This window comes from Rhinoderma darwinii, chromosome 11 (genome assembly GCF_050947455.1).
Source record: "Rhinoderma darwinii isolate aRhiDar2 chromosome 11, aRhiDar2.hap1, whole genome shotgun sequence".
Taxonomy (NCBI): domain Eukaryota; kingdom Metazoa; phylum Chordata; class Amphibia; order Anura; family Rhinodermatidae; genus Rhinoderma; species Rhinoderma darwinii.
Window position 1 is genome coordinate 90772403 of NC_134697.1, and position 12829 is coordinate 90785231.

The following is a 12829-nucleotide window of genomic DNA, read 5'->3' on the forward strand; positions in this document are numbered from 1 at the left end:
TAATGGCCGTGGGGATCGACCTGTGGACTCTGCGCCTGCAGGAAGGTATCGAAAGGGCCCTCTCGTTGGGTGGGGGCTCGCATACTTAAAGGTGTCTAAGTATGTTCGTGTGGCGGATTGGGGGTCCTTGGAGTTGGTGGTAAATTACTGTGGGGGGGGGGGATTCATAGGGGGTATGGTCCCTCCCCAATTTATTATGGTTGGTAGTCTGCTCAATTTGGGCTCCTGCTGGGTGGTGTCCCGAGGAGTGGTCAATTTGGGCTCCTGCTGGGTGGTGTCCCGAGGAGTGGTCAATTTGGGCTCCCGCTGGGTGGTGTCCCGGGGAGTGGTTGCGGTTGAGGTCAGCCAACTGCAGGTATAACGGTGCCCCTGAGCCAGTAGGGTGACGGCTGGGAGAGAAATACTATGCAGGTGGGCTGTTTCGTGACAGACTATTGTAGCTCCAAGGACTCCCCTTCCATTGTTATTATTATTTGTAAATTGGTGTTCTTGATGTTTGTTTGTAAATAAAATGGCTGCTGTGGCCAAATTTATCCAACCCAAGTGTCTGAGTCTTATTAGAGGGACAGGGGGTTTGGAAAAAGGTATGGCCATTAATGGGGAAGGTGAGTAGGTGAAGCCACTGCCCCCCGGTAGGAGTGTACGCACTCTACAGTCCCCTGATCAAGTACAGGCTGGACCCGGCAGAATGCCATAGGGGGAGGCCACCATGATCAGGGATGTTAGGAAGGGAAGGAGTTAAGGAGTTAGGGGTGTGGTTAGGAGGGGGCGGATGTGAGGGGGGGCGAGGTCAGTTTACTTAAGGGTAGGAGAGGGAAAGGCGTCGCCATCTTTAGTAACAACACAGGGAAGCTTGTCCCACCCTCCCTCCCAAAATGATGTGTTCATCTGTGTGACTATTTTGGTATTTCGCTTTGTTGCTCGTTGTTTTTGTTTTTCCGCAGGTACCGGAGGATGCTGTGGAACAGTTTTGCAATGTCGCAGCAGTTGTATGGCGGATTGGGGGTCCTTGGAGTTGGTGGTAAATTACTGTGGGGGGGGGGGATTCATAGGGGGTATGGTCCCTCCCCAATTTATTATGGTTGGTAGTCTGCTCAATTTGGGCTCCTGCTGGGTGGTGTCCCGAGGAGTGGTCAATTTGGGCTCCTGCTGGGTGGTGTCCCGAGGAGTGGTCAATTTGGGCTCCCGCTGGGTGGTGTCCCGGGGAGTGGTTGCGGTTGAGGTCAGCCAACTGCAGGTATAACGGTGCCCCTGAGCCAGTAGGGTGACGGCTGGGAGAGAAATACTATGCAGGTGGGCTGTTTCGTGACAGACTATTGTAGCTCCAAGGACTCCCCTTCCATTGTTATTATTATTTGTAAATTGGTGTTCTTGATGTTTGTTTGTAAATAAAATGGCTGCTGTGGCCAAATTTATCCAACCCAAGTGTCTGAGTCTTATTAGAGGGACAGGGGGTTTGGAAAAAGGTATGGCCATTAATGGGGAAGGTGAGTAGGTGAAGCCACTGCCCCCCGGTAGGAGTGTACGCACTCTACAGTCCCCTGATCATGTCCCCCCATATCCTGCAGCATGAAGGAGCGGCTGCACGGACTGAACGACTCTTCCAGACATGGGAGACCAGCGGGAATAAAGACATGCGCACGAATAAGCACAAGATGGAGGCGGCAGCTCTGTTGTAGACTTGGTGGGGGGCTCTTAGAAGAGCCTTTGGGTCCTTCCTGCGGGGACGGGGCACATTACTTGGCGCCTAATGAGAAGAAGCCGCCGCTGCTGCTTTATTCCTGCTCCATTCGAGTTCAGGCGGGAGATGTTCCTATTGGTAGAGACGGAGGAGGGGGCGTGGTGTTATCTGCGAGTCTATAGCGATATTCTACTTCCTCATTGGCTACAGTGTCTGGCGTTGAATATCAGTTTTAGATGCGGCCAATCAGAGAAGAAGCTCTTTGCTCCATCCGGGTATAAGAAGTGACGGTCGGAGCGCAGCCGTTAGATCTGATCAGATAATAGACATGTCTGGAAGAGGAAAGTAAGGAGGCAAAGTGCGGGCTAAAGCCAAGACCCGCTCATCCCGGGCAGGACTTCAGTTTCCTGTCGGTCGTGTGCACAGACTTCTCCGCAAGGGCAACTACGCTCAGAGGGTGGGTGCCGGCGCTCCGGTCTACATGGCCGCTGTGCTGGAATATCTGACCGCTGAGATCCTGGAACTGGCCGGAAATGCCGCCCGGGACAACAAGAAGACCCGAATCATCCCCCGTCACCTGCAGCTGGCCGTGCGCAATGACGAGGAGCTCAACAAACTGCTGGGTGGTGTGACCATCGCTCAGGGAGGCGTCCTGCCCAACATCCAGGCCGTTCTGCTGCCCAAGGAGACCGAGAGCAGCAAAAGCGCCAAGAGCAAGTGAGCGCCGCTTATCCCACATTTAACCACAAAGGCTCTTTTAAGAGCTGCCCACGTGATCCTTAGAACAGAGCTCTCACCGCTGATCTCCGATATGTAAACGTTCTGCGCCAGATAAGTGGCGCTGCTTGTACAGAGATCTACCCATATGAATTCATATACCGCGGGGTTTCACATTGAAGAGGAAGCCGTAGGGTGGGTGGGTGTAGAACTGCGTTACTCATGACCTATACATTCACTACTGCCTCGTGCAGATGGTGGCGCTGTCCTCATTGGTGCACTAACTATACTGTACAGGACACATTAACCCGTTAGTGACCGCCAATATGCCTTTTCACGGCTGCCACTAACGGGCTTTATTCTGATGCATAGGCCTTTTCACGGCACTGCATCTGAATAAAATTGTGGCGCCGTGAAAAGAGATAGCTCCCTGCTCTCAGCTACCGGAGGTAGCTGAGGGCTTGGAGCACAGTCTGGGGACCGTTGTTGCGGTCCCCAAACCGGCGATCGCCGGTATTCAATGAATACCGGCGACCGCCGTTACAATTAATGCAGCGGTTGAAAATTAACATTTTTATCTCCTCTCACCATGAATGTTTGGTGAGAGGAGATAAAAAACTACTTGTTAGGCCCCCGATCGTGCCCCCCTCCCCCCAACCGCCGTAAAACAAAAAAAAAATGGCGCACGCATGCGCTGTCAGTGAAAGGCAGCTATTCTGCCTGTAAATAGAAACTGATCAGGGACCGTTATAATTGGTCCCTGATCAGATGGTCACTGTGATATACCTATCACAGTGACCATAGTCCCATATTTTCAAAATACAGCACAAGATTTGTGCTCTTTCCCTCCCTCCTCTCACTGTAGTTGATCTGTGAGAGGAGAGAGAGAGATACTATATATATATATATATATATATATCTTGTGCTGTATTATACTGTAAAATACACCACATACTTACTCGCCAGTGTTCCGATATTATCCGAATATTGTCCGTAATTACCCCAGATTACCCGTAATCACCCCAGATTACCCGTAATCACCCCAGATTACCCGTAATCACCCCAGATTACCCGTAATTACCCCAGATTACCCGTAATTACCCCAGATTACTCGTAATTAACCCAGATTACCTGTAATTACCCCAGATTACCCGTAATTACCCCAGATTACACGTAATTACCCCAGATTACCCGTAATTAACCCAGATTACCCGTAATTACCTCAGATTACCCGTAATTACCCCAGATTACCCGTAATTAACCCAGATTACCCGTAATTACCCCAGATTACCTGTAATTACCCCAGATTACCAGTAATCACCCCAGATTACACGTAATCACCCCCGTTTTTTTGTTTGTCTTCTAAAAAAAAAAAAAATATTAGTGTGGTGAACATGAACCGCAGAAGCCGCAGAATGTTCTCTGCAGAGCAGGCATACGCCATGCTGTGCTCTAGCGGTTCCGGCAGTGATACGGACACTGCGTTAGAAGCAGAACTTGGCTCAGAAAGCGACACAAGTTCTGCTTCTGCCACTGGACCCCCCAGCCCTATGGTGGTGGACGCAGCGGTCAGCGGTGAAGCGTCAGGAGACGGGCCTAGTACTGCAGTCCGTTCCGCAATTTGGGATCCTGCAATTGCTTTCTCCCCCCAAGTTTTGCCATTTACAGCGACTCCAGGCATCAACGCAGATGTCTCAAATTTTAGTCCCTATAATTTTTTTCATTTGTTTATAGGCGATCAGGTCCTGGAAGTAATCGTCCAGCAGACGAATTTATACGCCAGGCAATTTGGCACCCAAAATCCCAGGTCTTGCTATGCCAGAGGATGGATTCCCACAACAGTTTCTGAAATAAACATTTTTTTGGGAATTACCCTAAACATGGGCATAGTAAAAAAAACCTCTATCCGCTCCTATTGGGCTACCAGCGCTATCCATAGCACCCCTGTATTTGCAGCCGTTATGGCCCGAACGCGCTATGAGACTCTAATGCGTTTCATGCATTTTTCTGACAATACACAAATCCCCCCAAGAAGTGACCCAGCCTATGATCGCCTCAACAAACTGAGACCCCTCATCTCCCTCCTAAGTGACTCATTTTTCAATTTATACACCCCAGGCCAAAAAATAGCGGTAGACGAGTCCCTTATGTCCTTCAAGGGCCGTCTATCGTTTCGCCAATACATCCCCTCCAAAAGAGCCCGATACGGAGTGAAACTCTATAAGGTGTGCGAGAGCACAACGGGCTACACCTGTGGCTTTTTCATTTATGAGGCAGGGACCGCCACCTTAATCCCCCAGGATGCCCAGAGGATATTGGCATTAGTGGGAAAATTGTCTGGGAACTCATGGTGCCATTCCTACAAAAAGGGTACCATGTGTACACCGACAATTACTACACCAGTGTCCCCCTGTATAAGTCCCTCCATGCTGCGAATACAGGGGCCTGTGGGACGATACAAAAAAATAGAGTCGGCTTCCCTCAACGACTGGTGTCCAGGCGACTAGTAAGGGATGCGTCACTCTCATTCACCAGTGACCAGTTGCTCGCTGTCAAATGGAGTGACAAAAAGGAGGTGTACATGCTCTCCACCGTGCACGAGGACACCACAGTGGCAGTGAGAGAGAGGGGCGCTACCTCTGATAAGAGGAAACCGGTCTGCTTGGTGGACTATAACAAGTTCATGGGGGGAGTCGATCTATCTGACCAGGTCCTACAACCGTACCTGGTCAAGCGCAAAACTAGGGCCTGGTATAAAAAGGTAGCGATCTACCTCATCCAGATGGCCACTTACAACAGTTATGTGCTGTACAAGACGCAGGGAACGCTCAGTTTCCTCCAGTATCAGGAGAAAATTATAGAGCGCCTCCTGTTTGACTCCCCCGCACCTGGAGACTCCTTTGAGTCGGAGAATGTCAAAAGGCTCACTGAGCGCCACTTCCTTCACCCCGTCCCTGCCACTGTGAACCAAAGATACCCCCAAAAGAGATGCCGGGTGTGCAGTAAGCACGGAAGGAGGAGCGATTCCCGGTTTTACTGCCCCATGTGCCCTTCAAATCCAGGCCTGTTCAACTACCCCTGTTTTGAGTCCTACCACACCGTATAATTTAGGGAACACCAAAAAAGGTGGGGGGGGGATTCTTTTTAGGGAGTCAATTTCATTTATTCATATTTTATTTTTCGTTTCTGAGCTTTCCAAGGGAGGGAGGGATTCTCATGGGGAGGTAGTAAAGTATTTATTTCAGACTGTAAAACTAAATTTTCCCTTTATGATTTTTTTTTATACATTTCTTGGACAATTAAATCCTGGACTTGATCACTCACAAATGAATACAGTTTATTGTACAGGAGCCCACATCTGTCTATTCAGAACATGGACCCCACAAGTGTTCTTGAAATAAAAAATAAATGTGGGCATTGCATTTATTAGTGGATAAATCCCACACCTGCGGCCCGTGCCGCCCCTGAATTAGTGGATAAATCCCACACCTGTGGCCCGTGCCGCCCCTGAATTAGTGGATAAATCCCACCCCTGCGGCCCGTGCCGCCCCTGAATTAGTGGAAGTCGTGCATTTTAGCAATGGTTACAAGAATAAATTGGGGATGTATTTCCTTTTTCTTATGACTATGTCCTGCCACATGCGGCTGTTATATTCCTTATTCTGTACCGTGATACGGGCATGATATTTTTTTTTTGGAGGATCTCTAATAATCGAGCTGTTCCTTATCAATACACCATGGGCTTTGTTACGGTTCTTCTGGAAATACTGACATCATTTTGGGGATTAGTGATCGTTTACTGTTCCTATAGATGGTTTTGGACCCTGTCCCTCTATATATTCTGTAGGTGATTGGTTGTTTTGTGCACATAGCGGTTCCTACCTTGCCGGGCAGGGGCCTGTTATTGTGTACCGCGTCACTTGGCACGTTCGTCCCTCATATAGGGATTGATGGAGCCAAAGAGACGTTGTACAACCAGTCACTGAAAAAAAAAACCTTGTCTTGACAGCCCTGCAGGTTCTTCTATCCGGTGAACAGACTCGAGTTTGCCACATAGTTGGATACATTTTCCTCCATTTGTTTGAAGATATTGCCCGTCACTCCAGTACAGTTTATTTTTTCCTCTCTGACTGATTTTATATTAGGACAGAATTCTGTCCACAATGACATCATAATGGCACCAACTGCTTCTTCAGCAAGACGTAGTCATAAGTACAGGCAAATACGTCTATAGCAACATGTATCCGTTATGAATACACGGCTTCACTTCTATTCTGTGCCGCACAAATTTATTAATGTGGCATATTTCTAACAAAATAACCTACCACGTCTCCTCTATTTCATGTGGAAACGTAATAAGAGTTTGAAGAAAACATTATATACCCATAGTGTCTGAAATGATACCCATTATTTCCTCCTTTAATACATGTTTGGTCCGCATGCCCACTACACCACTAGATGAAGACCTTTAGGGGTTTAGTTTTTAAAATGGGGTCATTTCTGCGTGTTTTTTTTTTTGTTCAGGCAGCTCAATGCCTCTAAATGCATGATATGGGGCCTAGAATTTATTCAATTGTGCCCTGAAAGCCAAAGGGTGCTCCCTCTCTTTTTGGCCCAGCCACACGTCTAATAAGCAGATTGGGGCAACAATGAGAGTATTTTTGAAAACAGGAGAAACGGGATGATAGATTTTGGGGTGTGTTTCTTCATTTTCATGTTCGCTTTACAAAGAAATCTGTCTTCAAAGTGATACTTTTATGAAAAAAGTGAAGTTTAATTTTTTTTCACCTGTTATGCATTAAATTTAGCAAAAAACTGTGGAGTCAAAATACTCACTACAGCCCTAGATAAATACCTTAAGGGGTCTAGTTTTCTAAATGGGGTCGTTTATGGGAAGTTTCTATCGTTCTGGTAGTTCAAAACCTCTCCAAATGTACAGTGGGGCCTAAAACATTTTCAAGCAAAAGTCCTGAAAGCCTCCGGGTGCTCCCTTCCTTTCAGGCCCTGCCGTGTGTCCAGGCAACGCATTAGGGTCACAATGGGGGCATTTTTGAAAACAGGAGAAACAGGGTGATAGATTTTGGGGTGTGTTTCTTCATTCTCATGGTCGCTTTACAAAGAAATCGGTCTTCAAAGTGATAATTTTATGAAAAAAGTGAGATTATATTTTTTTACGCCTGCTTTGCATGAATTCTTACAAAAAAACTGTGGGGTCAAAATACTTACAACACCCCTTAATAAATACATTAAGGGGTGTAGTTTGCAAAATGGGGTCACTTGTGGGGGTTTCCACCATTCTGACACCTATGAGCCTCTGAAAACCTGGCTTGGTGCAGGAAAACCAAATGTACTTCAAAATGTATAAAATTATTACTAAAATTGTAAGTCTTCTAAATTGCTCAAAAAATTATTTTTTTTTCAAAAGTGCTGCCAAAATAGAGTAAAGCGATGGAAATACATATTTAATAAAAAAAATTGTACAGTATGTATGTACATATGTGACATATTGCCGTTAAAAATAGGGAAAAATGATAATTTTTACAAAATTTTACCACTAAAATAAAGTACAACATGTGACGAAAAAACAATGTCAGAATTACTTGGATATTCAAAACTTTCGCAGAGTTATTCTCTGATGAAGTCACACATACCAGATTTAACAAATCTGGCTTGGTCATTAAGGCCCAAACAGGCCCCGTCATTAAGGGGTTAATACAGGTGGAACAAACTCTGGTGTCTGTGCCTGGTTATTGGAGCAGTCTCTGGTTTCTTCTACACGCTGTAATAGAACAGGGACATAATGTCGGTAATATGAGGGAGCAGGGACATAATGCCGGTTATATGAAGGAAGAGGGACAAAATGCCGGAAATATGAAGAAACAGGGACGTAATGCTGGTGTCGAAGAAACCCCTTCCAGGTAGCACCTTTTGGGATGGGTGCTCTAATGGGCTCCCTCTGCTTTGTCAGGTGGTATTCTAATATGGTAATTGAAGTATCAGCAGTGCACCGGGAGATCAATAAAGACAATAGCAATCTGTTGTCTCAATCAATATTCTCATTTATTATCAAGATACATAGGTTAATATACCCTCAGGGCGTACCCTCTAACCAGGGTGTTACCTCTCATGGAACAACCAATCATAACATTTTACACGTAGACTGAAAATACGTCACAGGAACCTTCCCACTGAGGTCACGTGATCTTTCTAACACCTGCAAATCCTGGCCTACAAACAATAGAAATGTAGGAGGTTTTCATAAGTGTATGTGGTGATTTCATATATGTGTGTGAAATACTGAGATAAAGAATTAATTACAAATATGATGATTATTTCAGGCCTAGGCGTTCTGCCAGACTCCTATCTACCAGTATTGAAGGCCACGAAAAAGAACACAAAGTAATAACTTATTCCCTTGTGATTCAAACAGAACCAGAAAGAGATCATTACAAAATGGAGAATCCATATCTTCATAATCCGGCATCCTGCTGGATAATTCATAGTGTCGTTTAATACAGAGAACATAAGCAATTTGACCATCCATCACACTGGTAATATGAAGAAACAGGGACGTAATGCTGATAATATGAGGGGACAGGGACATTATGCTGGTAATATGAAGGAACAGGGACATAATGCCTGTAATATGAAGAAACAGGGACATCATGCCTGTAATATGTTACCACCGCATGTGTATAAAAATGACCATTGTACAGAACAAACACTATTACACTTTGTGTCTCCCTTATTTCCTCATAGATTGTAAGCTCTTGCGAGCAGGGTCCTCACTCCCCAGGTTTGAATTGTAAATGGACTTTGTCACTATGTTATGTAATGTCTGATATTGTTTGTTTCATGTCCCCTCTAAATTGTAAAGTGCTGCGTAATATGTTGGCGCTATATAAAGATTATTATTATTATTATATGAAGAAACAGGGACGTAATGCCGATAAAATGAAGGAACATGCACATAATGCCGGTTCAGATGAAGAAACAGGGACGTAATGCCGGTAAGATGAAGGAACAGGGACATAATGCCGGTAAGATGAGGAAACAGGGACAAAATGCCGGTAAGATGAGGGAACAGGGACATAATGCCAAAAATATGAAGGAACAGGGACGTAATGCCGGTAATATGAAGGAACAGGGATGTAATGCCGGTAAGATGAAGGAACAGGGACATAATGCCGGTAAGATGAGGGAACAGGGACATAATGCCGATAAGATGAGGGAACAGGGACTTAATGCCGGTAATATGAAGGAGCAGGGACGTAATGCCTGTAATATGAAGGAACAGGGACAAAATGCCTGTAATATGAAGGAACAGGGACATAATGCTGGTAATATGAAGGAACAGGGACATAATGCCGGTAATATGAAGGAATAGGGACGCAATTTCGGTAATATGAAGGAACAGGGACGTAATGCTGGTAATTTGAAGAAACAGGGACGTAATGCCGATAATATGAAGGAGCAGGGACGTAATGCCGGTAATATGAGGGAACAGGGACATAATGCCGGTTCAAATGAGGGAACAGGGACATAATACCGGTAAGGTGAAGGAACAGGGACATAATGCCAGTAAGATGAGGGAACAGGGACTTAATGCCGGTTATATGAAGGAGCAGGGACATAATGCCTGTAATATGAAGAAACAAGGACATAATGCCGGTAATATGAAGGAACAGGGACAAAATGCCTGTAATATGAAGGAACAGGGACATAATGTGGGTAATATGAAGGAACAGGGACATAATGCCGGTAATATGAAGGAATAGGGACGCAATTCTGGTAATATGAAGGAACTGGGACGTAATGCTGGTAATATGAAGAAACAGGGACGTAATGCCGATAATATGAAGAAACAGGGACGTAATGCCGATAATATGAAGGAGCAGGGACGTAATGCCGGTAATATGAGGGAACAGGGACATAATGTCTGTAATATGAGGGAACAGGGACATAAAGCCGGTAATATGAAGGAACAGGGACATAATGCCTGTAAGATGAGGGAATAGGGACATATTACCGGCATTATGTCCCTGTACCCTCCTACAGTGGACATAATGGCAGTAATATGAAGGAACAGGGAAATAATGCCGGTAATATGAAGGAACAGGGACATAATGCCTGTAATATGAAGAAACAGGGACGTAATGCCGGTAATATGAAGAAACAGGGACGTAATGCCGATAATAAGAAACAGGGACCTTATGTCGGTAATATGAAGGAACAGGGACGTAATGCAGTTAATATGAAGGAACAGGGACGTAATGCCGGTAATATGAAGGAATAGGGACGTAATTCCGGTAATATGGAGGAACAGGGACGTAATGCCGGTAAGATGAAGGAACAGGGACATAATGCCGGTAAGATGAGGGAACAGGGACAAAATGCCGGTAAGATGAGGGAACAGGGACATAATTCCGTTAATATGAAGGAACAGGGACGTAATGCCGGTAATATGAAGGAACAGTGACGTAATGCGGGTAAGATGACGGATCAGGCACATAATGCCGGTTCAGATGAGGGAACAGGGGCATAATGCCGGTTATATGAAGGATTAGGGACGTAATTTCGGTAATTTGAAGAAACAGGGACGTAATACAGGTAATATGAAGAAACAGGGACGTAATACAGGTAATATGAAGAAACAGGGACGTAATGCCGATAATATGAAGGAGCAGGGACGTAATGCCGGTAATATGAAGGAACAGGGACATAATGCCGGTAATAAGAAGGAACAGGGACGTAATGCTGGTAATATGAAGGAGCAGCGACGTAATGCCTGTAAGATGAGGGAACAGGGACATATTACCGGCATTATGTCCCTGTACCCTCCTACAGTGAACATAATGCCGGTTATATGAAGGAACAGGAAAATAATGCCGGTAATATGAAGTAACAGGGAAGTTATTCCGGTAATTTGAAGGAACAGGGACATAATGCCTGTAATATGAAGGAACAGGGACGTATTGCCGGTAATATGAAGGAACAGGGACGTAATGCCGGTAATATGAAGGAATAGGGACGTAATTCCGGTAATATAGAGGAACAGGCAGATAATTCCGGTTCAAATGAGGGAACAGGGACATAATGCCGGTAAGGTGAGGGAACAGGGACATAATGCCGGTAATATGAGGGAACAGGGACTTAATGCCGGTTATATGAAGGAACAGGGACATAATGCCTGTAATATGAAGGAACAGGGACGTAATGCCGGTAATATGAAGGAACAGGGACATAATGCCTGTAATATGAAAGTACAAGTAGAAGCGGGAAAAGTGCGGCCGGTATTGTAAAATGAGCGTAATTCAAAATCTGAGTTAAGCCAATCAACGGGAGGGGGAGGGATTGGTAATGTAAATTAGCTGAGAAGAACGCCCCGAAATGACATGTATTACAGTTCTCTCTCTGGTCCACCCAAGGTCTATATAAAGACGCGCCCCGCGGTTCTCGGTACAATAGTTCTCTTTAGCTCCAGCTTACAGGATGTCTGGTCGCGGTAAAGGAGGAAAAGGACTCGGAAAGGGCGGTGCCAAGCGGCACAGGAAGGTGCTCCGTGATAACATCCAGGGCATCACCAAGCCTGCAATCCGCCGTCTAGCTCGCAGGGGAGGCGTCAAACGCATCTCCGGTCTCATCTATGAAGAGACTCGCGGCGTCCTGAAGGTTTTTCTGGAGAACGTCATCCGTGACGCCGTCACCTACACCGAGCACGCCAAGAGGAAGACCGTCACCGCTATGGACGTGGTGTACGCGCTCAAGCGCCAGGGCCGCACTCTCTACGGCTTCGGAGGTTAATTCCGCTCCTGTTCTGCTCCATCTTACACAACACAAAGGCTCTTCTCAGAGCCGCCACATCCTCTATAGATCAGCTATGATGTCTGCTGGTGACCGCTCGTGTATCATCTGAGCAGTGACCTTCTACTTCTATATACACGGGGGTAGGGGCTTCGTTATCACGTCGGTCTTCCAGTGAGAAGCCGGATATGTGGACCGCAGTGTGTCCCCTAATAGCGTCCTAGAAGCAGCTGACTGAATTGGGTCTTAGACCAGGGAATGTTAATGTGAAGGGAAAGAGTGCCTTAGTGCTATACTTGCTGGCGAGTGATCCTCCGGCAGGAAAACACATCCTCGTAGCGGCGCTGCCGGACGCCGTTTGTGCCGATGCCTGCACGTACAGGAGTGGCAGAAACTCACCGCTGAATATCCGCTCAGTTGCTCATAGCGCTGTATAAGCGCACGAGCAGTGGATCAAACAGCTGACTTGCGGTGTTGCTTCTTCGGCGTCCAGCTTGCTGCTGGGCAACGTGCTTTCCGCAATCCTTGGAGAGAGGGCCAGTGTTTTCTTAGCTGCTGTCACTGCTACTAATGTTACCAGATTCTTACAACAAACAATAAATCTGTTACTGGGACCAACTTTGACAC

At 46.1% G+C, this 12829-nt stretch overlaps 1 pseudogene; it reads left to right on the forward strand.

Annotated features, from left to right (window-relative positions):
• The first annotated feature begins 2009 nt into the window (after positions 1–2009).
• On the forward strand, positions 2010–2402 carry LOC142663333 (histone H2A type 1-like; annotated as a pseudogene).
• The last annotated feature ends 10427 nt before the right edge of the window (positions 2403–12829 follow it).